The following is a 22,511-nucleotide window of genomic DNA, read 5'->3' on the forward strand; positions in this document are numbered from 1 at the left end:
TCCAGTTCAGTTCAGTCAGTCCAGTTCAGTTCAGTCAGTTTAGTTCAGTCAGTTCAGTTCAGTCAGTTCAGTTCAGTTCAGTCAGTTCAGTTCAGTTTAGTCAGTTCAGTCAGTTCAGTTCAGTCAGTTCAGTTCAGTCAGTTCAGTTCAGTGCGGTCAGTTCAGTTAAGTCAGTTCAGTTCAGTCAGTTCAGTTCAGTTCAGTCAGTTCAGTTCAGTCAGTTCAGTTCAGTTCAGTCAGTTCAGTGCAGTCAGTTCAGTTCAGTTCAGTCAGTTCAGTTCAGTTCGGTCAGTTCAGTTCACTTCAGTCAGTTCAGTTCAGTTCAGTTCAGTTCAGTCAGTTCAGTTCAGTTCAGTCAGTTCAGTTCAGTCAGTTCAGTTCAGTCAGTTCAGTTCAGTTCAGTCAGTTCAGTTCAGTCAGTTCAGTTCGGTCAGTTCAGTTCAGTTCCATTAAGTCAGTTCAGTTCAGTTCGGTCAGTTCAGTTCAGTTCAGTCAGTTCAGTTCAGTTCAGTCAGTTGAGTTCAGTCAGTTCAGTTCAGTCAGTTCAGTTCGGTCAGTTCAGTCAGTTCAGTCAGTTCAGTTCAGTTCAGCTCAGTCAGTTCAGTTCAGTCAGTTCAGTTCAGTTCAGTCAGTTCAGTTCAGTCAGTTCAGTTCAGTCAGTTCAGTCAGTTCAGGTCAGTTCAGTCAGTTCAGTTCATTCAGTTCAGTTCAGTTCAGTTCAGTCAGTTCAGTTCAGTTCAGTCAGTTCAGTTCAGTTCAGTTCAGTTCAGTCAGTTCAGTTCAGTTCAGTCAGTTCAGTCAGTTCAGTTCAGTTCAGTCAGTTCAGTTCAGTCAGTTCAGTCAGTTCAGTTCAGTTCAGTCAGTTCAGTTCAGTTCAGTCAGTTCAGTTCAGTCAGTTCAGTTCAGTTCAGTCAGTTCGGTTCAGTCAGTTCAGTTCAGTTCAGTCAGTTCAGTTCAGTTCAGTCAGTTCAGTTCAGTTCAGTCAGTTCAGTTCAGTCAGTTGAGTTCAGTCAGTTCAGTTCAGTTCTGTCAGTTCAGTTCAGTTCAGTTCAGTCAGTTCAGTTCAGTCAGTTCAGTTCAGTCAGTTCAGTTAAGTCAGTTCAGTTAAGTCAGTTCGGTTCAGTCAGTTCAGTCAGTTCAGTTCATTTCAGTTCAGTTCAGTCAGTTCAGTTCAGTCAGTTCAGTTCAGTCAGTTCAGTTCAATCAGTTCAGTTCGGTTCAGTCAGTTCAGTTCGGTTCAGTCAGTTCAGTTCGGTTCAGTCAGTTCAGTTCTGTTCAGTCAGTTCAGTTCAGTTAGTTCAGTTCAGTTCAGTCAGTTCAGTTCAGTCAGTTCAGTTCAGTTCAGTCAGTTCAGTTCAGTTCAGTCAGTTCAGTTCAGTTCAGTCCAATTCAGTCGGTTCAGTTCAGTTCAGTCAGTTCAGTTCAGTTCAGTGAGTTCAGTTCAGTCAGTTCAGTCAGTTCAGTTCAGTCAGTTCAGTTCAGTTCAGTCAGTTCAGTTCAGTCAGTTCAGTTCAGTTCAGTCAGTTCAGTTCAGTCAGTTCAGTCCAGTCAGTTCAGTTCAGTTCAGTCAGTTCAGTTCGGTTCAGTCAGTTCAGTACAGTTCAGTCAGTTCAGTTCAATCAGTTCAGTTCAGTTCAGTCAGTTCAGTTCAGTTCACTCAGTTCAGTTCAGTTCAGTCAGTTCAGTTCAGTCAGTTCGGTTCAGTCAGTTCACTTTGGTTCAGTCAGTTCAGTTCAGTTCAGTCCGTTCAGTTCAGTTCAGTCAGTTCAGTTCAGTTCAGTCAGTTCAGTTCAGTCCAGTTCAGTTCAGTCAGTTCAGTTCAGTTCAGTGAGTTTAGTTCAGTCAGTTCAGTTCACTTCAGTCAGTTCAGTTCAGTTCAGTCAGTTCAGTTCAGTTCAGTCAGTTCAGCTCAGTCAGTTCAGTTCAGTCAGTTCAGTTCAATCAGTTCAGTTCAGTTCAGTCAGTTCGGTTCAGTCAGTTCAGTTCAGTTCAGTCAGTTCAGTTCAGTTCAGTCAGTTCAGTTCAGTTCAGTCAGTTCAGTTCAGTCAGTTCAGTCAGTTCAGTCAGTTCAGTGCAGTCAGTTCAGTTCAGTTCAGTCAGTTCAGTTCAGTTCGGTCAGTTCAGTTCACTTCAGTCAGTTTAGTTCAGTTCAGTCAGTTCAGTCAGTTCAGTTCAGTTCAGTCAGTTGAGTTCAGTCAGTTCAGTTCAGTCAGTTCAGTTCGGTCAGTTCAGTCAGTTCAGTTCAGTCAGTTCAGTTCAGTTCAGCTCAGTCAGTTCAGTTCAGTTCAGTCAGTTCAGTTCAGTTCAGTTCAGTCAGTTCAGTTCAGTCAGTTCAGTTCAGTCAGTTCAGTTCAGTTCAGTCAGTTCAGGTCAGTTCAGTCAGTTCAGTTCAGTCAGTTCAGTTCAGTTCAGTTCAGTTCAGTTCAGTTCAGTTCAGTCAGTTCAGTCAGTTCAGTTCAGTTCAGTCAGTTCAGTTCAGTCAGTTCAGTCAGTTCAGTTCAGTTCAGTCAGTTCAGTTCAGTCAGTTCAGTTCAGTCAGTTCAGTTCAGTTCAGTCAGTTGAGTTCAGTCAGTTCAGTTAGTTCAGTTCAGTTCTGTCAGTTCAGTTCAGTCAGTTCAGTTCAGTTCAGTCAGTTCAGTTCAGTCAGTTCAGTTCAGTTCAGTCAGTTCAGTTCAGTCAGTTCAGTTCAGTTCAGTCAGTTCAGTTCAGTTCAGTCCAGTTCAGTGAGTTCAGTTCAGTCAGTTCAGTTCAGTTCAGTGAGTTCAGTTCAGTCAGTTCAGTTCAGTCAGTTCAGTTCAGTTCAGTCAGTTCAGTCCAGTCAGTTCAGTTCAGTTCAGTTCAGTCAGTTCAGTTCAGTCCAGTTCAGTCAGTTCAGTTCATTCAGTTCAGTTCAGTTCAGTTCAGTGCAGTTCAGTCAGTTCAGTTCAGTTCAGTCAGTTCAGTTCAGTCAGTTCAGTCAGTTAAGTTCAGTTCAGTCAGTTCAGTTCAGTTCAGTCAGTTCAGTTCAGTTCAGTCAGTTCGGTTCAGTTCAGTCAGTTCAGTTCAGTCAGTTCGGTTCAGTCAGTTCAGTTCGGTTCAGTCAGTTCAGTTCAGTCAGTTCAGTTCAGTTCAGTCAGTTCAGTTCACTTCAGTCAGTTCAGTTCAGTTCAGTCAGTTCAGTTCAGTCAGTTCAGTTCAGTTCAGTCAGTTCAGTTGAGTCAGTTCAGTCAGTTCAGTTCAGCTCAGTTCAGTCAGTTCAGTTCAGTCAGTTCAGTTCAGTCAGTTCAGTTCAGTTCAGCCAGTTCAGTTCAGTCAGTTCAGTTCAGTTCAGTCAGTTCAGTTCAGTCAGTTCAGTTCAGTTCAGTCAGTTCAGTTCAGTTCAGTCAGTTCAGTTCATTTCAGTTCAGTCAGTTCAGTTCAGTCAGTCAGTTCAGTTCAGTTCAGTTCAGTCAGTTCAGTTCAGTTCAGTCAGTTCAGTTGATTTCAGTCAGTTAAATTCAGTTGTGTCAGTTCAGTTCAGTTCACTCAGTTCAGTTCAGTTCAGTCAGTTCAGTTCAGTCAGTTCAGTTCAGTCCAGTCAGTTCTGTTCAGTCAGTTCAGTTCAGTCAGTTGAGTTCAGTCAGTTCAGTTCGGTTCAGTCAGTTCAGTTCGGTTCAGTCAGTTCAGTTCAGTTCAGTCAGTTCAGTTCAGTTCAGTCAGTTCAGTTCAGTCAGTTCAGTTCAGTTCAGTCCAGTTGAGTCAGTTCAGTTCAGTTCAGTCAGTTCAGTTCAGTTTAGTGAGTTCAGTTCAGTCAGTTCAGTTCAGTCAGTTCAGTTCAGCTCAGTCAGTTCAGTTCAGTTTAGTCAGTTCAGTTCAATCAGTTCAGTTCAGTTCAGTCAGTTCAGTTCAGTCAGTTTAGTTCAGTTCAGTCAGTTCAGTTCAGTTCAGTCAGTTCAGTTCAGTTCAGTCAGTTCCATTCAGTTAAGTCAGTTCAGTTCAGTCAGTTCAGTTCAGTTCAGTTCAGTCAGTTCAGTTCAGTTCAGTCAGTTCAGTGCAGTTCAGTCAGTTCAGTTCAATCAGTTCAGTTCAGTTCAGTCAGTTCAGTTCAGTCAGTTCAGTTCAGTCAGTTCAGTTCAATTCAGTCAGTTCAGTTCAGTCAGTTCAGTCAGTTCAGTTCAGTCAGTTCAGTTCAGTCCAGTCAGTTCAGTTCAGTTCAGTCAGTTCAGTTCAGTTCAGTCAGTTCAGTTCAGTCAGTTCAGTTCAGTTCAGTCAGTTGAGTTCAGTCAGTTCAGTCCAGTCAGTTCAGTTCAGTTCAGTCAGTTCAGTTCGGTTTAGTCAGTTCAGTTCAGTTAGTTCAGTTCAGTTCAGTCAGTTCAGTCAGTTCAGTTATGTTCAGTCAGTTCAGTTCAGTCAGTTCAGTACAGTCAGTTCAGTTCAGTTCAGTCAGTTCAGTTCAGTCAGTTCAGTTCAGTCAGTTCAGTCCAGTCAGTTCAGTTCTGTTCAGTCAGTTCAGTTCAGTCAGTTCAGTTCAGTTCAGTCAGTTCAGTTCAGTCAGTTCAGTCCAGTCAGTTCAGTTCTGTTCAGTCAGTTCAGTTCAGTCAGTTCAGTTCGGTTCAGTCAGTTCAGTTCAGTCAGTTCAGTCCAGTCAGTTCAGTTCTGTTCAGTCAGTTCAGTCCAGTCAGTTCAGTTCAGTTCAGTCAGTTCAGTTTGGTTTAGTCAGTTCAGTTAGTTCAGTTCAGTTCAGTCAGTTTAGTCAGTTCAGTTATGTTCAGTCAGTTCAGTTCAGTCAGTTCAGTTCAGTTCAGTCAGTTCAGTTCAGTCAGTTCAGTTCAGTCAGTTCAGTTCAGTTCAGTCAGTTCAGTTCAGTCAGTTCAGTTCAGTTCAGTCAGTTCAGTTCAGTCAGTTCAGTTCAGTCAGTTCAGTCCAGTCAGTTCAGTTCTGTTCAGTCAGTTCAGTTCAGTCAGTTCAGTTCGGTTCAGTCAGTTCAGTTCAGTTAGTTCAGTTCAGTTCAGTCAGTTCAGTTCATTTCAGTTCAGTCAGTTCAGTTCAGTTCAGTCAGTTCAGTCAGTCAGTTCAGTTCAGTTCAGTTCAGTCAGTTCAGTTCAGTTCAGTCAGTTCAGTTCAGTCAGTTCAGTTGATTTCAGTCAGTTAAATTCAGTTGTGTCAGTTCAGTTCAGTTCAGTCAGTTCAGTTCAGTTCAGTCAGTTCAGTTCAGTCAGTTCAGTTCAGTCCAGTCAGTTCAGTTCAGTCAGTTCAGTTCAGTCAGTTCAGTTCAGTCAGTTCAGTTCGGTTCAGTCAGTTCAGTTCGGTTCAGTCAGTTCAGTTCAGTCAGTTCAGTTCAGTTCAGTCAGTTCAGTTCAGTCAGTTCAGTTCAGTCAGTTCAGTTCAGTTCAGTCAGTTCAGTTCAGTCAGTTCAGTTCAGTTCAGTCAGTTCAGTTCAGTCAGTTCAGTTCAGTTCAGTCCAGTTGAGTCAGTTCAGTTCAGTCAGTTCAGTTCAGTTCAGTGAGTTCAGTTCAGTCAGTTCAGTTCACTTCAGTCAGTTCAGTTCAGTCAGTTCAGTTCAGTTCAGTCAGTTCAGTTCAATCAGTTCAGTTCAGTTCAGTCAGTTCAGTTCAGTTCAGTCAGTTCAGTTCAGTCAGTTCAGTTCAGTCAGTTCAGTTCAGTTCAGTCAGTTCCGTTCAGTGAAGTCAGTTAAGTTTAGTTCAGTCAGTTGAGTTCAGTCAGTTCAGTTCAGTTCTGTCAGTTCAGTTCAGTTCAGTTCAGTCAGTTCAGTTCAGTTCAGTCAGTTCAGTTCAGTCAGTTCAGTTAAGTCAGTTCAGTTCAGTTAAGTCAGTTCAGTTCAGTCAGTTCAGTTCAGTTCAGTCAGTTCAGTTCATTTCAGTTCAGTCAGTTCAGTTCAGTTCAGTCAGTTCAGTTCAGTCAGTTCAGTTCAGTCAGTTCAGTTCAGTTCAGTCAGTTCAGTTCAGTCAGTTCAGTTCAGTTCAGTCAGTTGAGTTCAGTCAGTTCAGTCCAGTCAGTTCAGTTCAGTTCAGTCAGTTCAGTTCGGTTCAGTCAGTTCAGTGCAGTTCAGTCAGTTCAGTTCAATCAGTTCAGTTCAGTTCAGTCAGTTCAGTTCACTCAGTTCAGTTCAGTCAGTTCAGTTCAGTCAGTTCAGTTCAGTCAGTTCACTTTGGTTCAGTCAGTTCAGTTCAGTTCAGTCCGTTCAGTTCAGTTCAGTCAGTTCAGTTCAGTTCAGTCAGTTCAGTTCAGTTCAGTCAGTTAAGTTCAGTTCAGTCAGTTGAGTTCAGTCAGTTCAGTCAGTTCAGTTCAGTTCTGTCAGTTCAGTTCAGTTCAGTCAGTTCAGTTCAGTTCAGTCAGTTCAGTCAGTTCAGTTCAGTTCAGTCAGTTCAGTTCAGTCAGTTCAGTTCTGTTCAGTCAGTTAAGTTCAGTTCAGTCAGTTGAGTTCAGTCAGTTCAGTCAGTTCAGTTCAGTTCTGTCAGTTCAGTTCAGTTCAGTCAGTTCAGTTCAGTTCAGTCAGTTCAGTTCAGTCAGTTCAGTTCAGTTCAGTCAGTACAGTTCAGTCAGTTCAGTTCAGTTCAGTCAGTTCAGTCAGTTCAGTTCAGTTCAGTCAGTTCAGTTCAGTTCAGTCCAGTTCAGTCAGTTCAGTTCAGTCAGTTCAGTTCAGTTCACTTCACTCAGTTCAGTCCAGTCAGTTCAGTTCAGTTCGGTCAGTTCAGTTCAGTTCAGTTCAGTTCAGTCAGTTCAGTTCAGTCAGTTCAGTTCAGTCAGTTCAGTTCAGCTCAGTCAGTTCAGTTCAGTTCAATCAGTTCAGTTCAGTTCAGTCAGTTCAGTTCAGTTCATTCAGTTCAGTTCAGTTCAGTGCAGTTCAGTCAGTTCAGTCAGTTCAGTTCAGTTCAGTCAGTTCAGTTCAGTCAGTTCAGTTCAGTCAGTTAAGTTCAGTTCAGTCAGTTCAGTTCAGTCAGTTCAGTTCAGTCAGTTCAGTTCAGTTCAGTCAGTTCAGTTCAGGTCAATCAGTTCAGTTCAGTCAGTTCAGTTCAGTTCAGTCAGTTCAGTTCAGTTCAGTCAGTTTGGTTCAGTCAGTTCAGTTCGGTTCAGTCAGTTCAGTTCGGTTCAGTCAGTTCAGTTCAGTCAGTTCAGTCAGTTCAGTTCAGTCAGTTCAGTTCAGTCAGTTCAGTCTAGTTCAGTTCAGTCAGTTCAGTTCAGTTCAGTCAGTTAAGTTCAGTCAGTTCAGTTCAGTTCAGTCAGTTCAATTCAGTTCAGTCAGTTGAGTTCAGTCAGTTCAGTTCAGTCAGTTCAGTTCATTTCAGTCAGTTCAGTTCAGTTCAGTCAGTTCAGTTCAGTTCAGTCAGTTCAGTTCAGTCAGATCAGTTGAGTTCAGCTCAGTCAGTTCAGTTCAGTTCAGTCAGTTCAGTTCAGTTCAGGTCAGTTCAGTTCAGTCAGTTCACTTCAGTCAGTTCAGTTCAGTCAGTTCAGTTCAGTTCAGTCAGTTCAGGTCAGTTCAGTCAGTTCAGTCCAGTCAGTTCGGTTCAGTTCAGTCAGTTCAGTTCAGTCAGTTCAGTTCAGTCAGTTCAGTTCAGTCAGTTCAGTTCGGTTCAGTCAGTTCAGTTCGGTTCAGTCAGTTCAGTTCAGTCAGTTCAGTTCAGTCAGTTCAGTTCAGTCAGTTCAGTTCTGTCAGTTCAGTTCAGTTCAGTCCAGTTCAGTCAGTTCAGTTCAGTTCAGTCAGTTCAGTTCAGTTCAGTCAGTTCAGTTCAGTCAGATCAGTTGAGTTCAGCTCAGTCAGTTCAGTTCAGTTCAGTCAGTTCAGTTCAGTTCAGGTCAGTTCAGTTCAGTCAGTTCACTTCAGTCAGTTCAGTTCAGTCAGTTCAGTTCAGTTCAGTCAGTTCAGGTCAGTTCAGTCAGTTCAGTTCAGTCAGTTCGGTTCAGTTCAGTCAGTTCAGTTCAGTCAGTTCAGTTCAGTCAGTTCAGTTCAGTCAGTTCAGTTCGGTTCAGTCAGTTCAGTTCGGTTCAGTCAGTTCAGTTCGGTTCAGTCAGTTCAGTTCAGTCAGTTCAGTTCAGTCAGTTCAGTTCAGTCAGTTCAGTTCAGTCAGTTCAGTTCTGTCAGTTCAGTTCAGTCCAGTTCAGTCAGTTCAGTTCAGTTCAGTCAGTTCAGTTCAGTCAGTTCAGTTCATTCAGTCAGTTCAGTTGAGTCAGTTCAGTTCAGTTCAGTTAGTTCAGTTCAGTCAGTTCAGTTCAGTCAGTTCAGTTCAGTTCAGTCAGTTCAGTTCAGTTAGTTCAGTTCAGTTCAGTCAGTTCAGTTCAGTCAGTTCAGTTCGGTTCAGTCAGTTCAGTTCAGTTAGTTCAGTTCAGTTCAGTCAGTTCAGTTCAGTTCAGTCAGTTTGGTTCAGTCAGTTCAGTTCGGTTCAGTCAGTTCAGTTCGGTTCAGTCAGTTCAGTTCAGTCAGTTCAGTTCAGTTCAGTCAGTTCAGTTCAGTCAGTTCAGTTCAGTCAGTTCAGTCCAGTTCAGTTCAGTCAGTTCAGTTCAGTTCAGTCAGTTCAGTTCAGTCAGTTCAGTTGAGTTCAGTCAGTTCAGTTCAGTTCAGTCAGTTGAGTTCAGTCAGTTCAGTTCAGTCAGTTCAGTTCATTTCAGTCAGTTCAGTTCAGTCAGTTCAGTTCAGTTCAGTCAGTTCAGTTCAGTCAGTTCAGTTCAGTTCAGCTCAGTCAGTTCAGTTCAGTTCAGTCAGTTCAGTTCAGTTCAGGTCAGTTCAGTCAGTTCAGTTCAGTCAGTTCAGTTCAGTCAGTTCAGTTCAGTTCAGTCAGTTCAGTTCAGTCAGTTCAGTTCAGTTCAGTCAGTTCAGTTCAGTCAGTTCAGTTGAGTTCAGTCAGTTCAGTTCAGTTCAGTCAGTTGAGTTCAGTCAGTTCAGTTCAGTCAGTTCAGTTCATTTCAGTCAGTTCAGTTCAGTCAGTTCAGTTCAGTTCATTCAGTTCAGTTCAGTCAGTTCAGTTCAGTTCAGCTCAGTCAGTTCAGTTCAGTTCAGTCAGTTCAGTTCAGTTCAGGTCAGTTCAGTCAGTTCAGTTCAGTCAGTTCAGTTCAGTCAGTTCAGTTCAGTTCAGTCAGTTCAGTTCAGTCAGTTTAGTTCAGTTCAGTCAGTTCAGGTCAGTTCAGTCAGTTCAGTTCTGTCAGTTCAGTTCAGTTCAGTCCAGTTCAGTCAGTTCAGTTCAGTTCAGTCAGTTCAGTTCATTCAGTCAGTTCAGTTGAGTTAGTTCAGTTCAGTCAGTTCAGTTCAGTTCAGTCAGTTCAGTTCAGTTCAGTCAGTTCAGTTCAGTTAGTTCAGTTCAGTTCAGTCAGTTCAGTTCAGTTCAGTCAGTTCAGTTCAGTTCAGTCAGTTCAGTTCAGTCAGTTCAGTTCAGTCAGTTGAGTTCAGTCAGTTCAGTCCAGTAAGTTCAGTTCAGTTCAGTCAGTTCAGTTCAGTCAGTTCAGTTCGGTTCAGTCAGTTCAGTTCAGTTAGTTCAGTTCAGTTCAGTCAGTTCAGTTCAGTTCAGTAAGTTCAGTTCAGTCAGTTCAGTTCAGTTCAGTCAGTTCAGTTCAGTTCAGTTCGGTCAGTTCAGTTCAGTTCAGTCAGTTCAGTTCAGTCAGTCCAGTTCAGTTCAGTCAGTCCAGTTCAGTTCAGTCAGTTTAGTTCAGTCAGTTCAGTTCAGTCAGTTCAGTTCAGTTCAGTCAGTTCAGTTCAGTTCAGTCAGTTCAGTTCAGTCAGTTCAGTTCAGTCAGTTCAGTTCAGTGCGGTCAGTTCAGTTAAGTCAGTTCAGTTCAGTCAGTTCAGTTCAGTTCAGTCAGTTCAGTTCAGTCAGTTCAGTTCAGTTCAGTCAGTTCAGTCAGTTCAGTTCAGTTCAGTCAGTTAAGTTCAGTTCAGTCAGTTCAGTTCAGTTCAGTCCAGTTCAGTGAGTTCAGTTCAGTCAGTTCAGTTCAGTTCAGTCAGTTCAGTTCAGTCAGTTCAGTTCAGTCAGTTCAGTTCAGTGGGGTCAGTTCAGTTAAGTCAGTTCAGTTCAGTTCAGTCAGTTCAGTTCAGTTCAGTCAGTTCAGTTCAGTCAGTTCAGTTCAGTCAGTTCAGTTCAGTTCAGTCAGTTCAGTTCAGTCAGTTCAGTTCAGTCAGTTCAGTTCAGTCAGTTAAGTTCAGTTCAGTCAGTTGAGTTCAGTCAGTTCAGTCAGTTCAGTTCAGTTCTGTCAGTTCAGTTCAGTCAGTTCAGTTCAGTTCAGTCAGTTCAGTTCAGTCAGTTCAGTTCAGTTCAGTCAGTTCAGTTCAGTTCAGTCAGTTGAGTTCAGTCAGTTCAGTCCAGTAAGTTCAGTTCAGTTCAGTCAGTTCAGTTCAGTCAGTTCAGTTCGGTTCAGTCAGTTCAGTTCAGTTAGTTCAGTTCAGTTCAGTCAGTTCAGTTCAGTTCAGTAAGTTCAGTTCAGTCAGTTCAGTTCAGTTCAGTTCGGTCAGTTCAGTTCAGTTCAGTCAGTTCAGTTCAGTCAGTCCAGTTCAGTTCAGTCAGTCCAGTTCAGTTCAGTCAGTTTAGTTCAGTCAGTTCAGTTCAGTCAGTTCAGTTCAGTTCAGTCAGTTCAGTTCAGTTTAGTCAGTTCAGTCAGTTCAGTTCAGTCAGTTCAGTTCAGTCAGTTCAGTTCAGTGCGGTCAGTTCAGTTAAGTCAGTTCAGTTCAGTCAGTTCAGTTCAGTTCAGTCAGTTCAGTTCAGTCAGTTCAGTTCAGTTCAGTCAGTTCAGTGCAGTCAGTTCAGTTCAGTTCAGTCAGTTCAGTTCAGTTCGGTCAGTTCAGTTCACTTCAGTCAGTTCAGTTCAGTTCAGTTCAGTTCAGTCAGTTCAGTTCAGTTCAGTCAGTTCAGTTCAGTCAGTTCAGTTCAGTCAGTTCAGTTCAGTTCAGTCAGTTCAGTTCAGTCAGTTCAGTTCGGTCAGTTCAGTTCAGTTCCATTAAGTCAGTTCAGTTCAGTTCGGTCAGTTCAGTTCAGTTCAGTCAGTTCAGTTCAGTTCAGTCAGTTGAGTTCAGTCAGTTCAGTTCAGTCAGTTCAGTTCGGTCAGTTCAGTCAGTTCAGTTCAGTCAGTTCAGTTCAGTTCAGCTCAGTCAGTTCAGTTCAGTCAGTTCAGTTCAGTTCAGTCAGTTCAGTTCAGTCAGTTCAGTTCAGTCAGTTCAGTCAGTTCAGGTCAGTTCAGTCAGTTCAGTTCATTCAGTTCAGTTCAGTTCAGTTCAGTCAGTTCAGTTCAGTTCAGTCAGTTCAGTTCAGTTCAGTTCAGTTCAGTCAGTTCAGTTCAGTTCAGTCAGTTCAGTCAGTTCAGTTCAGTTCAGTCAGTTCAGTTCAGTCAGTTCAGTCAGTTCAGTTCAGTTCAGTCAGTTCAGTTCAGTTCAGTCAGTTCAGTTCAGTCAGTTCAGTTCAGTTCAGTCAGTTCGGTTCAGTCAGTTCAGTTCAGTTCAGTCAGTTCAGTTCAGTTCAGTCAGTTCAGTTCAGTTCAGTCAGTTCAGTTCAGTCAGTTGAGTTCAGTCAGTTCAGTTCAGTTCTGTCAGTTCAGTTCAGTTCAGTTCAGTCAGTTCAGTTCAGTCAGTTCAGTTCAGTCAGTTCAGTTAAGTCAGTTCAGTTAAGTCAGTTCGGTTCAGTCAGTTCAGTCAGTTCAGTTCATTTCAGTTCAGTTCAGTCAGTTCAGTTCAGTCAGTTCAGTTCAGTCAGTTCAGTTCAATCAGTTCAGTTCGGTTCAGTCAGTTCAGTTCGGTTCAGTCAGTTCAGTTCGGTTCAGTCAGTTCAGTTCTGTTCAGTCAGTTCAGTTCAGTTAGTTCAGTTCAGTTCAGTCAGTTCAGTTCAGTCAGTTCAGTTCAGTTCAGTCAGTTCAGTTCAGTTCAGTCAGTTCAGTTCAGTTCAGTCCAATTCAGTCGGTTCAGTTCAGTTCAGTCAGTTCAGTTCAGTTCAGTGAGTTCAGTTCAGTCAGTTCAGTTCAGTTCAGTCAGTTCAGTTCAGTCAGTTCAGTTCAGTTCAGTCAGTTCAGTTCAGTCAGTTCAGTTCAGTTCAGTCAGTTCAGTTCAGTCAGTTCAGTCCAGTCAGTTCAGTTCAGTTCAGTCAGTTCAGTTCGGTTCAGTCAGTTCAGTACAGTTCAGTCAGTTCAGTTCAATCAGTTCAGTTCAGTTCAGTCAGTTCAGTTCAGTTCACTCAGTTCAGTTCAGTTCAGTCAGTTCAGTTCAGTCAGTTCGGTTCAGTCAGTTCACTTTGGTTCAGTCAGTTCAGTTCAGTTCAGTCCGTTCAGTTCAGTTCAGTCAGTTCAGTTCAGTTCAGTCAGTTCAGTTCAGTCCAGTTCAGTTCAGTCAGTTCAGTTCAGTTCAGTGAGTTTAGTTCAGTCAGTTCAGTTCACTTCAGTCAGTTCAGTTCAGTTCAGTCAGTTCAGTTCAGTTCAGTCAGTTCAGCTCAGTCAGTTCAGTTCAGTCAGTTCAGTTCAATCAGTTCAGTTCAGTTCAGTCAGTTCGGTTCAGTCAGTTCAGTTCAGTTCAGTCAGTTCAGTTCAGTTCAGTCAGTTCAGTTCAGTTCAGTCAGTTCAGTTCAGTCAGTTCAGTCAGTTCAGTCAGTTCAGTGCAGTCAGTTCAGTTCAGTTCAGTCAGTTCAGTTCAGTTCGGTCAGTTCAGTTCACTTCAGTCAGTTTAGTTCAGTTCAGTCAGTTCAGTCAGTTCAGTTCAGTTCAGTCAGTTGAGTTCAGTCAGTTCAGTTCAGTCAGTTCAGTTCGGTCAGTTCAGTCAGTTCAGTTCAGTCAGTTCAGTTCAGTTCAGCTCAGTCAGTTCAGTTCAGTTCAGTCAGTTCAGTTCAGTTCAGTTCAGTCAGTTCAGTTCAGTCAGTTCAGTTCAGTCAGTTCAGTTCAGTTCAGTCAGTTCAGGTCAGTTCAGTCAGTTCAGTTCAGTCAGTTCAGTTCAGTTCAGTTCAGTTCAGTCAGTTCAGTTCAGTTCAGTCAGTTCAGTCAGTTCAGTTCAGTTCAGTCAGTTCAGTTCAGTCAGTTCAGTCAGTTCAGTTCAGTTCAGTCAGTTCAGTTCAGTCAGTTCAGTTCAGTCAGTTCAGTTCAGTTCAGTCAGTTGAGTTCAGTCAGTTCAGTTAGTTCAGTTCAGTTCTGTCAGTTCAGTTCAGTCAGTTCAGTTCAGTTCAGTCAGTTCAGTTCAGTCAGTTCAGTTCAGTTCAGTCAGTTCAGTTCAGTCAGTTCAGTTCAGTTCAGTCAGTTCAGTTCAGTTCAGTCCAGTTCAGTGAGTTCAGTTCAGTCAGTTCAGTTCAGTTCAGTGAGTTCAGTTCAGTCAGTTCAGTTCAGTCAGTTCAGTTCAGTTCAGTCAGTTCAGTCCAGTCAGTTCAGTTCAGTTCAGTTCAGTCAGTTCAGTTCAGTCCAGTTCAGTCAGTTCAGTTCATTCAGTTCAGTTCAGTTCAGTTCAGTGCAGTTCAGTCAGTTCAGTTCAGTTCAGTCAGTTCAGTTCAGTCAGTTCAGTCAGTTAAGTTCAGTTCAGTCAGTTCAGTTCAGTTCAGTCAGTTCAGTTCAGTTCAGTCAGTTCGGTTCAGTTCAGTCAGTTCAGTTCAGTCAGTTCGGTTCAGTCAGTTCAGTTCGGTTCAGTCAGTTCAGTTCAGTCAGTTCAGTTCAGTTCAGTCAGTTCAGTTCACTTCAGTCAGTTCAGTTCAGTTCAGTCAGTTCAGTTCAGTCAGTTCAGTTCAGTTCAGTCAGTTCAGTTGAGTCAGTTCAGTCAGTTCAGTTCAGCTCAGTTCAGTCAGTTCAGTTCAGTCAGTTCAGTTCAGTCAGTTCAGTTCAGTTCAGCCAGTTCAGTTCAGTCAGTTCAGTTCAGTTCAGTCAGTTCAGTTCAGTCAGTTCAGTTCAGTTCAGTCAGTTCAGTTCAGTTCAGTCAGTTCAGTTCATTTCAGTTCAGTCAGTTCAGTTCAGTCAGTCAGTTCAGTTCAGTTCAGTTCAGTCAGTTCAGTTCAGTTCAGTCAGTTCAGTTGATTTCAGTCAGTTAAATTCAGTTGTGTCAGTTCAGTTCAGTTCACTCAGTTCAGTTCAGTTCAGTCAGTTCAGTTCAGTCAGTTCAGTTCAGTCCAGTCAGTTCTGTTCAGTCAGTTCAGTTCAGTCAGTTGAGTTCAGTCAGTTCAGTTCGGTTCAGTCAGTTCAGTTCGGTTCAGTCAGTTCAGTTCAGTTCAGTCAGTTCAGTTCAGTTCAGTCAGTTCAGTTCAGTCAGTTCAGTTCAGTTCAGTCCAGTTGAGTCAGTTCAGTTCAGTTCAGTCAGTTCAGTTCAGTTTAGTGAGTTCAGTTCAGTCAGTTCAGTTCAGTCAGTTCAGTTCAGCTCAGTCAGTTCAGTTCAGTTTAGTCAGTTCAGTTCAATCAGTTCAGTTCAGTTCAGTCAGTTCAGTTCAGTCAGTTTAGTTCAGTTCAGTCAGTTCAGTTCAGTTCAGTCAGTTCAGTTCAGTTCAGTCAGTTCCATTCAGTTAAGTCAGTTCAGTTCAGTCAGTTCAGTTCAGTTCAGTTCAGTCAGTTCAGTTCAGTTCAGTCAGTTCAGTGCAGTTCAGTCAGTTCAGTTCAATCAGTTCAGTTCAGTTCAGTCAGTTCAGTTCAGTCAGTTCAGTTCAGTCAGTTCAGTTCAATTCAGTCAGTTCAGTTCAGTCAGTTCAGTCAGTTCAGTTCAGTCAGTTCAGTTCAGTCCAGTCAGTTCAGTTCAGTTCAGTCAGTTCAGTTCAGTTCAGTCAGTTCAGTTCAGTCAGTTCAGTTCAGTTCAGTCAGTTGAGTTCAGTCAGTTCAGTCCAGTCAGTTCAGTTCAGTTCAGTCAGTTCAGTTCGGTTTAGTCAGTTCAGTTCAGTTAGTTCAGTTCAGTTCAGTCAGTTCAGTCAGTTCAGTTATGTTCAGTCAGTTCAGTTCAGTCAGTTCAGTACAGTCAGTTCAGTTCAGTTCAGTCAGTTCAGTTCAGTCAGTTCAGTTCAGTCAGTTCAGTCCAGTCAGTTCAGTTCTGTTCAGTCAGTTCAGTTCAGTCAGTTCAGTTCAGTTCAGTCAGTTCAGTTCAGTCAGTTCAGTCCAGTCAGTTCAGTTCTGTTCAGTCAGTTCAGTTCAGTCAGTTCAGTTCGGTTCAGTCAGTTCAGTTCAGTCAGTTCAGTCCAGTCAGTTCAGTTCTGTTCAGTCAGTTCAGTCCAGTCAGTTCAGTTCAGTTCAGTCAGTTCAGTTTGGTTTAGTCAGTTCAGTTAGTTCAGTTCAGTTCAGTCAGTTTAGTCAGTTCAGTTATGTTCAGTCAGTTCAGTTCAGTCAGTTCAGTTCAGTTCAGTCAGTTCAGTTCAGTCAGTTCAGTTCAGTCAGTTCAGTTCAGTTCAGTCAGTTCAGTTCAGTCAGTTCAGTTCAGTTCAGTCAGTTCAGTTCAGTCAGTTCAGTTCAGTCAGTTCAGTCCAGTCAGTTCAGTTCTGTTCAGTCAGTTCAGTTCAGTCAGTTCAGTTCGGTTCAGTCAGTTCAGTTCAGTTAGTTCAGTTCAGTTCAGTCAGTTCAGTTCATTTCAGTTCAGTCAGTTCAGTTCAGTTCAGTCAGTTCAGTCAGTCAGTTCAGTTCAGTTCAGTTCAGTCAGTTCAGTTCAGTTCAGTCAGTTCAGTTCAGTCAGTTCAGTTGATTTCAGTCAGTTAAATTCAGTTGTGTCAGTTCAGTTCAGTTCAGTCAGTTCAGTTCAGTTCAGTCAGTTCAGTTCAGTCAGTTCAGTTCAGTCCAGTCAGTTCAGTTCAGTCAGTTCAGTTCAGTCAGTTCAGTTCAGTCAGTTCAGTTCGGTTCAGTCAGTTCAGTTCGGTTCAGTCAGTTCAGTTCAGTCAGTTCAGTTCAGTTCAGTCAGTTCAGTTCAGTCAGTTCAGTTCAGTCAGTACAGTTCAGTTCAGTCAGTTCAGTTCAGTCAGTTCAGTTCAGTTCAGTCAGTTCAGTTCAGTCAGTTCAGTTCAGTTCAGTTCAGTTCAGTCAGTTCAGTTCAGTTCAGTGAGTTCAGTTCAGTCAGTTCAGTTCACTTCAGTCAGTTCAGTTCAGTCAGTTCAGTTCAGTTCAGTCAGTTCAGTTCAATCAGTTCAGTTCAGTTCAGTCAGTTCAGTTCAGTTCAGTCAGTTCAGTTCAGTCAGTTCAGTTCAGTCAGTTCAGTTCAGTTCAGTCAGTTCCGTTCAGTGAAGTCAGTTAAGTTTAGTTCAGTCAGTTGAGTTCAGTCAGTTCAGTTCAGTTCTGTCAGTTCAGTTCAGTTCAGTTCAGTCAGTTCAGTTCAGTTCAGTCAGTTCAGTTCAGTCAGTTCAGTTAAGTCAGTTCAGTTCAGTTAAGTCAGTTCAGTTCAGTCAGTTCAGTTCAGTTCAGTCAGTTCAGTTCATTTCAGTTCAGTCAGTTCAGTTCAGTTCAGTCAGTTCAGTTCAGTCAGTTCAGTTCAGTCAGTTCAGTTCAGTTCAGTCAGTTCAGTTCAGTCAGTTCAGTTCAGTTCAGTCAGTTGAGTTCAGTCAGTTCAGTCCAGTCAGTTCAGTTCAGTTCAGTCAGTTCAGTTCGGTTCAGTCAGTTCAGTGCAGTTCAGTCAGTTCAGTTCAATCAGTTCAGTTCAGTTCAGTCAGTTCAGTTCACTCAGTTCAGTTCAGTCAGTTCAGTTCAGTCAGTTCAGTTCAGTCAGTTCACTTTGGTTCAGTCAGTTCAGTTCAGTTCAGTCCGTTCAGTTCAGTTCAGTCAGTTCAGTTCAGTTCAGTCAGTTCAGTTCAGTCCAGTTCAGTTCAGTCAGTTCAGTTCAGTTCAGTGAGTTCAGTTCAGTCAGTTCAGTTCACTTCAGTCAGTTCAGTTCAGTTCAGTCAGTTCAGTTCAGTTCAGTCAGTTCAGCTCAGTCAGTTCAGTTCAGTCAGTTCAGTTCAATCAGTTCAGTTCAGTTCAGTCAGTTCAGTTCAGTTCAGTCAGTTTAGTTCAGTTCAGTCAGTTCAGTTCAGTTCAGTCAGTTCAGTTCAGTCAGTTCAGTTCAGTCAGTTCAGTTCAATTCAGTCAGTTCAGTTCAGTCAGTTCAGTCAGTTCAGTTCAGTCAGTTCAGTTCAGTCCAGTCAGTTCAGTTCAGTTCAGTCAGTTCAGTTCAGCTCAGTTCAGTTCAGTGAGTTCAGTCAGTTCAGTCCACTTCAGTCAGTTCAGTTCAGTTCAGTCAGTTCAGCTCAGTCAGTTCAGTTCAGTTCAGTCAGTTCAGTTCAATCAGTTCAGTTCAGTTCAGTCAGTTCAGTTCAGTCAGTTTAGTTCAGTTCAGTCAGTTCAGTTCAGTTCAGTCAGTTCAGTTCAGTTCAGTCAGTTCCATTCAGTTAAGTCAGTTCAGTTCAGTCAGTTCAGTTCAGTCAGCTCAGTTCAGTCAGTTCAGTTCAGTTCAGTTCAGTCAGTTCAGTTCAGTTCAGTCAGTTCAGTGCAGTTCAGTCAGTTCAGTTCAATCAGTTCAGTTCAGTTCAGTCAGTTCAGTTCAGTCAGTTCAGTTCAGTCAGTTCAGTTCAGTCAGTTCAGTTCAGTCAGTTCAGTTCAATTCAGTCAGTTCAGTTCAGTCAGTTCAGTCAGTTCAGTTCAGTCAGTTCAGTTCAGTCCAGTCAGTTCAGTTCAGTTCAGTCAGTTCAGTTCAGTCAGTTCAGTTCAGTCAGTTCAGTTCAGTTCAGTCAGTTCAGTTCAGTCAGTTCAGTCCAGTCAGTTCAGTTCTGTTCAGTCAGTTCAGTTCAGTCAGTTCAGTTCAGTTCAGTCAGTTCAGTTCAGTCAGTTCAGTCCAGTCAGTTCAGTTCTGTTCAGTCAGTTCAGTTCAGTCAGTTCAGTTCGGTTCAGTCAGTTCAGTTCAGTCAGTTCAGTCCAGTCAGTTCAGTTCTGTTCAGGCAGTTCAGTCCAGTCAGTTCAGTTCAGTTCAGTCAGTTCAGTTCGGTTTAGTCAGTTCAGTTCAGTTAGTTCAGTTCAGTTCAGTCTGTTCAGTTCAGTCAGTTCAGTTCAGTCAGTTCAGTTCAGTTCAGTTCAGTCAGTTCAGTTCAGTCCAGTCAGTTCAGTTCAGTTCAGTCAGTTCAGTTCAGTTCAGTCAGTTCAGTTCAGTCAGTTCAGTTCAGTTCAGTCAGTTGAGTTCAGTCAGTTCAGTCCAGTCAGTTCAGTTCAGTTCAGTCAGTTCAGTTCGGTTTAGTCAGTTCAGTTCAGTTAGTTCAGTTCAGTTCAGTCAGTTCAGTCAGTTCAGTTATGTTCAGTCAGTTCAGTTCAGTCAGTTCAGTACAGTCAGTTCAGTTCAGTTCAGTCAGTTCAGTTCAGTCAGTTCAGTTCAGTCAGTTCAGTCCAGTCAGTTCAGTTCTGTTCAGTCAGTTCAGTTCAGTCAGTTCAGTTCAGTTCAGTCAGTTCAGTTCAGTCAGTTCAGTTCAGTCAGTTCAGTCCAGTCAGTTCAGTTCTGTTCAGTCAGTTCAGTCCAGTCAGTTCAGTTCAGTTCAGTCAGTTCAGTTCGGTTTAGTCAGTTCAGTTCAGTTAGTTCAGTTCAGTTCAGTCAGTTCAGTCAGTTCAGTTATGTTCAGTCAGTTCAGTTCAGTCAGTTCAGTTCAGTCAGTTCAGTTCAGTTCAGTCAGTTCAGTTCAGTCAGTTCAGTTCAGTCAGTTCAGTTCAGTTCAGTCAGTTCAGTTCAGTCAGTTCAGTTCAGTTCAGTCAGTTCAGTTCAGTCAGTTCAGTCCAGTCAGTTCAGTTCTGTTCAGTCAGTTCAGTTCAGTCAGTTCATTTCGGTTCAGTCAGTTCAGTTCAGTTAGTTCAGTTCAGTTTAGTCAGTTTAGTTCAGTAAGTTCAGTTCAGTTCAGTCAGTTCAGTTCAGTTCAGTCAGTTGAGTTCAGTCAGTTCAGTTCAGTCAGTTGAGTTCAGTCAGTTCAGTTCAGTTCAGTCAGTTCAGTTCAGTTCAGTCAGTTCAGTTCAGTTCAGTTCAGTCAGTTCAGTTAAGTCAGTTCAGTTCAGTTCGGTCAGTTCAGTTAAGTCAGTTCAGTTCAGTTGAGTCAGTTCAGTTCAGTTCAGTCAGTTCAGTTCATTTCAGTTCAGTCAGTTCAGTTCAGTCAGTTCAGTTCAGTTCAGTCAGTCAGTTCAGTTCAGTTCAGTCAGTTCAGTTCAGTTCAGTCAGTTCAGTTCAGTCAGTTCAGTTGATTTCAGTCAGTTAAATTCAGTTGTGTCAGTTCAGTTCAGTTCACTCAGTTCAGTTCAGTTCAGTCAGTTCAGTTCAGTCAGTTCAGTTCAGTCCAGTCAGTTCTGTTCAGTCAGTTCAGTTCAGTCAGTTCAGTTCAGTCAGTTCAGTTCGGTTCAGTCAGTTCAGTTCGGTTCAGTCAGTTCAGTTCAGTTCAGTCAGTTCAGTTCAGTTCAGTCAGTTCAGTTCAGTCAGTTCAGTTCAGTTCAGTCCAGTTGAGTCAGTTCAGTTCAGTTCAGTCAGTTCAGTTCAGTTCAGTGAGTTCAGTTCAGTCAGTTCAGTTCACTTCAGTCAGTTCAGTTCAGTCAGTTCAGTTCAGCTCAGTCAGTTCAGTTCAGTTCAGTCAGTTCAGTTCAGTCAGTTCAGTTCAGTTCAGTTCAGTCAGTTCAGTTCAGTCAGTTCAGTTCAGTTCAGTCAGTTCAGTTCAGTTCAGTCAGTTAAGTTCAGTTCAGTCAGTTGAGTTCAGTCAGTTCAGTTCAGTTCTGTCAGTTCAGTTCAGTTCAGTCAGTTCAGTTCAGTTCAGTCAGTTCAGTTCAGTCAGTTCAGTTCAGTTCAGTCAGTTCAGTTCAGTCAGTTCAGTTCAGTCCAGTCAGTTCAGTTCAGTCAGTTCAGTTCAGTCAGTTCAGTTCAGTCAGTTCAGTTCGGTTCAGTCAGTTCAGTTCAGTTCAGTCAGTTCAGTTCAGTTCAGTCAGTTCAGTTCAGTCAGTTCAGTTCAGTCAGTTCAGTTCAGTTCAGTCAGTTCAGTTCAGTCAGTTCAGTTCAGTTCAGTCAGTTCAGTTCAGTCAGTTCAGTTCAGTTCAGTCCAGTTGAGTCAGTTCAGTTCAGTCAGTTCAGTTCAGTTCAGTCAGTTCAGTTCAATCAGTTCAGTTCAGTTCAGTCAGTTCAGTTCAGTTCAGTCAGTTCAGTTCAGTCAGTTCAGTTCAGTTCAGTCAGTTCAGTTCACTTCAGTCAGTTCAGTTCAGTCAGTTCAGTTCAGCTCAGTCAGTTCAGTTCAGTTCAGTCAGTTCAGTTCAATCAGTTCAGTTCAGTTCAGTCAGTTCAGTTCAGTTCAGTCAGTTCAGTTCAGTCAGTTCAGTTCAGTTCAGTCAGTTCAGTTCAGTTCAGTCAGTTCCGTTCAGTGAAGTCAGTTAAGTTCAGTTCAGTCAGTTGAGTTCAGTCAGTTCAGTTCAGTTCTGTCAGTTCAGTTCAGTTCAGTTCAGTCAGTTCAGTTCAGTTCAGTCAGTTCAGTTCAGTCAGTTCAGTTAAGTCAGTTCAGTTCAGTTAAGTCAGTTCAGTTCAGTCAGTTCAGTTCAGTTCAGTCAGTTCAGTTCATTTCAGTTCAGTCAGTTCAGTTCAGTCAGTTCAGTTCAGTCAGTTCAGTTCAGTCAGTTCAGTTCAGTTCAGTCAGTTCAGTTCAGTCAGTTCAGTTCAGTTCAGTCAGTTGAGTTCAGTCAGTTCAGTCCAGTCAGTTCAGTTCAGTTCAGTCAGTTCAGTTCGGTTCAGTCAGTTCAGTGCAGTTCAGTCAGTTCAGTTCAATCAGTTCAGTTCAGTTCAGTCAGTTCAGTTCAGTTCACTCAGTTCAGTTCAGTTCAGTCAGTTCAGTTCAGTCAGTTCAGTTCAGTCAGTTCACTTTGGTTCAGTTAGTTCAGTTCAGTTCAGTCCGTTCAGTTCAGTTCAGTCAGTTCAGTTCAGTTCAGTCAGTTCAGTTCAGTCCAGTTCAGTTCAGTCAGTTCAGTTCAGTTCAGTGAGTTCAGTTCAGTCAGTTCAGTTCACTTCAGTCAGTTCAGTTCAGTTCAGTCAGTTCAGTTCAGTTCAGTCAGTTCAGCTCAGTCAGTTCAGTTCAGTCAGTTCAGTTCAATCAGTTCAGTTCAGTTCAGTCAGTTCAGTTCAGTTCAGTCAGTTTAGTTCAGTTCAGTCAGTTCAGTTCAGTTCAGTCAGTTCAGTTCAGTCAGTTCAGTTCAGTCAGTTCAGTTCAATTCAGTGAGTTCAGTTCAGTCAGTTCAGTCAGTTCAGTTCAGTCAGTTCAGTTCAGTCCAGTCAGTTCAGTTCAGTTCAGTCAGTTCAGTTCAGCTCAGTTCAGTTCAGTGAGTTCAGTCAGTCCAGTCCACTTCAGTCAGTTCAGTCAGTTCAGCTCAGTCAGTTCAGTTCAGTTCAATCAGTTCAGTTCAATCAGTTCAGTTCAGTTCAGTCAGTTCAGTTCAGTCAGTTTAGTTCAGTTCAGTCAGTTCAGTTCAGTCAGTTCAGTTCAGTTCAGTCAGTTCCATTCAGTTAAGTCAGTTCAGTTCAGTCAGTTCAGTTCAGTCAGCTCAGTTCAGTCAGTTCAGTTCAGTTCAGTTCAGTCAGTTCAGTTCAGTTCAGTCAGTTCAGTGCAGTTCAGTCAGTTCAGTTCAATCAGTTCAGTTCAGTTCAGTCAGTTCAGTTCAGTTCAGTCAGTTCAGTTCAGTTCAGTCAGTTCAGTTCAGTCAGTTCAGTTCAGTTCAGTCAGTTCAGTTCGGTTTAGTCAGTTCAGTTCAGTTAGTTCAGTTCAGTTCAGTCAGTTCAGTCAGTTCAGTTATGTTCAGTCAGTTCAGTTCAGTCAGTTCAGTTCAGTCAGTTCAGTTCAGTTCAGTCAGTTCAGTTCAGTCAGTTCAGTTCAGTCAGTTCAGTCCAGTCAGTTCAGTTCAGTTCAGTCAGTTCAGTTCAGTTCAGTCAGTTCAGTTTAGTCAGTTCAGTCCAGTCAGTTCAGTTCTGTTCAGTCAGTTCAGTTCAGTCAGTTCAGTTCGGTTCAGTCAGTTCAGTTCAGTCAGTTCAGTCCAGTCAGTTCAGTTCTGTTCAGTCAGTTCAGTCCAGTCAGTTCAGTTCAGTTCAGTCAGTTCAGTTCGGTTTAGTCAGTTCAGTTCAGTTAGTTCAGTTCAGTTCAGTCAGTTCAGTCAGTTCAGTTATGTTCAGTCAGTTCAGTTCAGTCAGTTCAGTTCAGTCAGTTCAGTTCAGTTCAGTCAGTTCAGTTCAGTTCAGTCAGTTCAGTCCAGTCAGTTCAGTTCAGTTCAGTCAGTTCAGTTCAGTCAGTTCAGTTCAGTTCAGTCAGTTCAGTTCAGTCAGTTCAGTTCAGTCAGTTCAGTCCAGTCAGTTCAGTTCTGTTCAGTCAGTTCAGTTCAGTCAGTTCAGTTCGGTTCAGTCAGTTCAGTTCAGTTAGTTCAGTTCAGTTTAGTCAGTTCAGTTCAGTAAGTTCAGTTCAGTTCAGTCAGTTCAGTTCAGTTCAGTCAGTTGAGTTCAGTCAGTTCAGTTCAGTCAGTTGAGTTCAGTCAGTTCAGTTCAGTTCAGTCAGTTCAGTTCAGTTCAGTCAGTTCAGTTCAGTTCAGTTCAGTCAGTTCAGTTAAGTCAGTTCAGTTCAGTTCGGTCAGTTCAGTTAAGTCAGTTCAGTTCAGTTGAGTCAGTTCAGTTCAGTTCAGTCAGTTCAGTTCAT

This window comes from Dermacentor albipictus, unplaced genomic scaffold, assembly GCF_038994185.2.
Source record: "Dermacentor albipictus isolate Rhodes 1998 colony unplaced genomic scaffold, USDA_Dalb.pri_finalv2 scaffold_33, whole genome shotgun sequence".
Taxonomy (NCBI): domain Eukaryota; kingdom Metazoa; phylum Arthropoda; class Arachnida; order Ixodida; family Ixodidae; genus Dermacentor; species Dermacentor albipictus.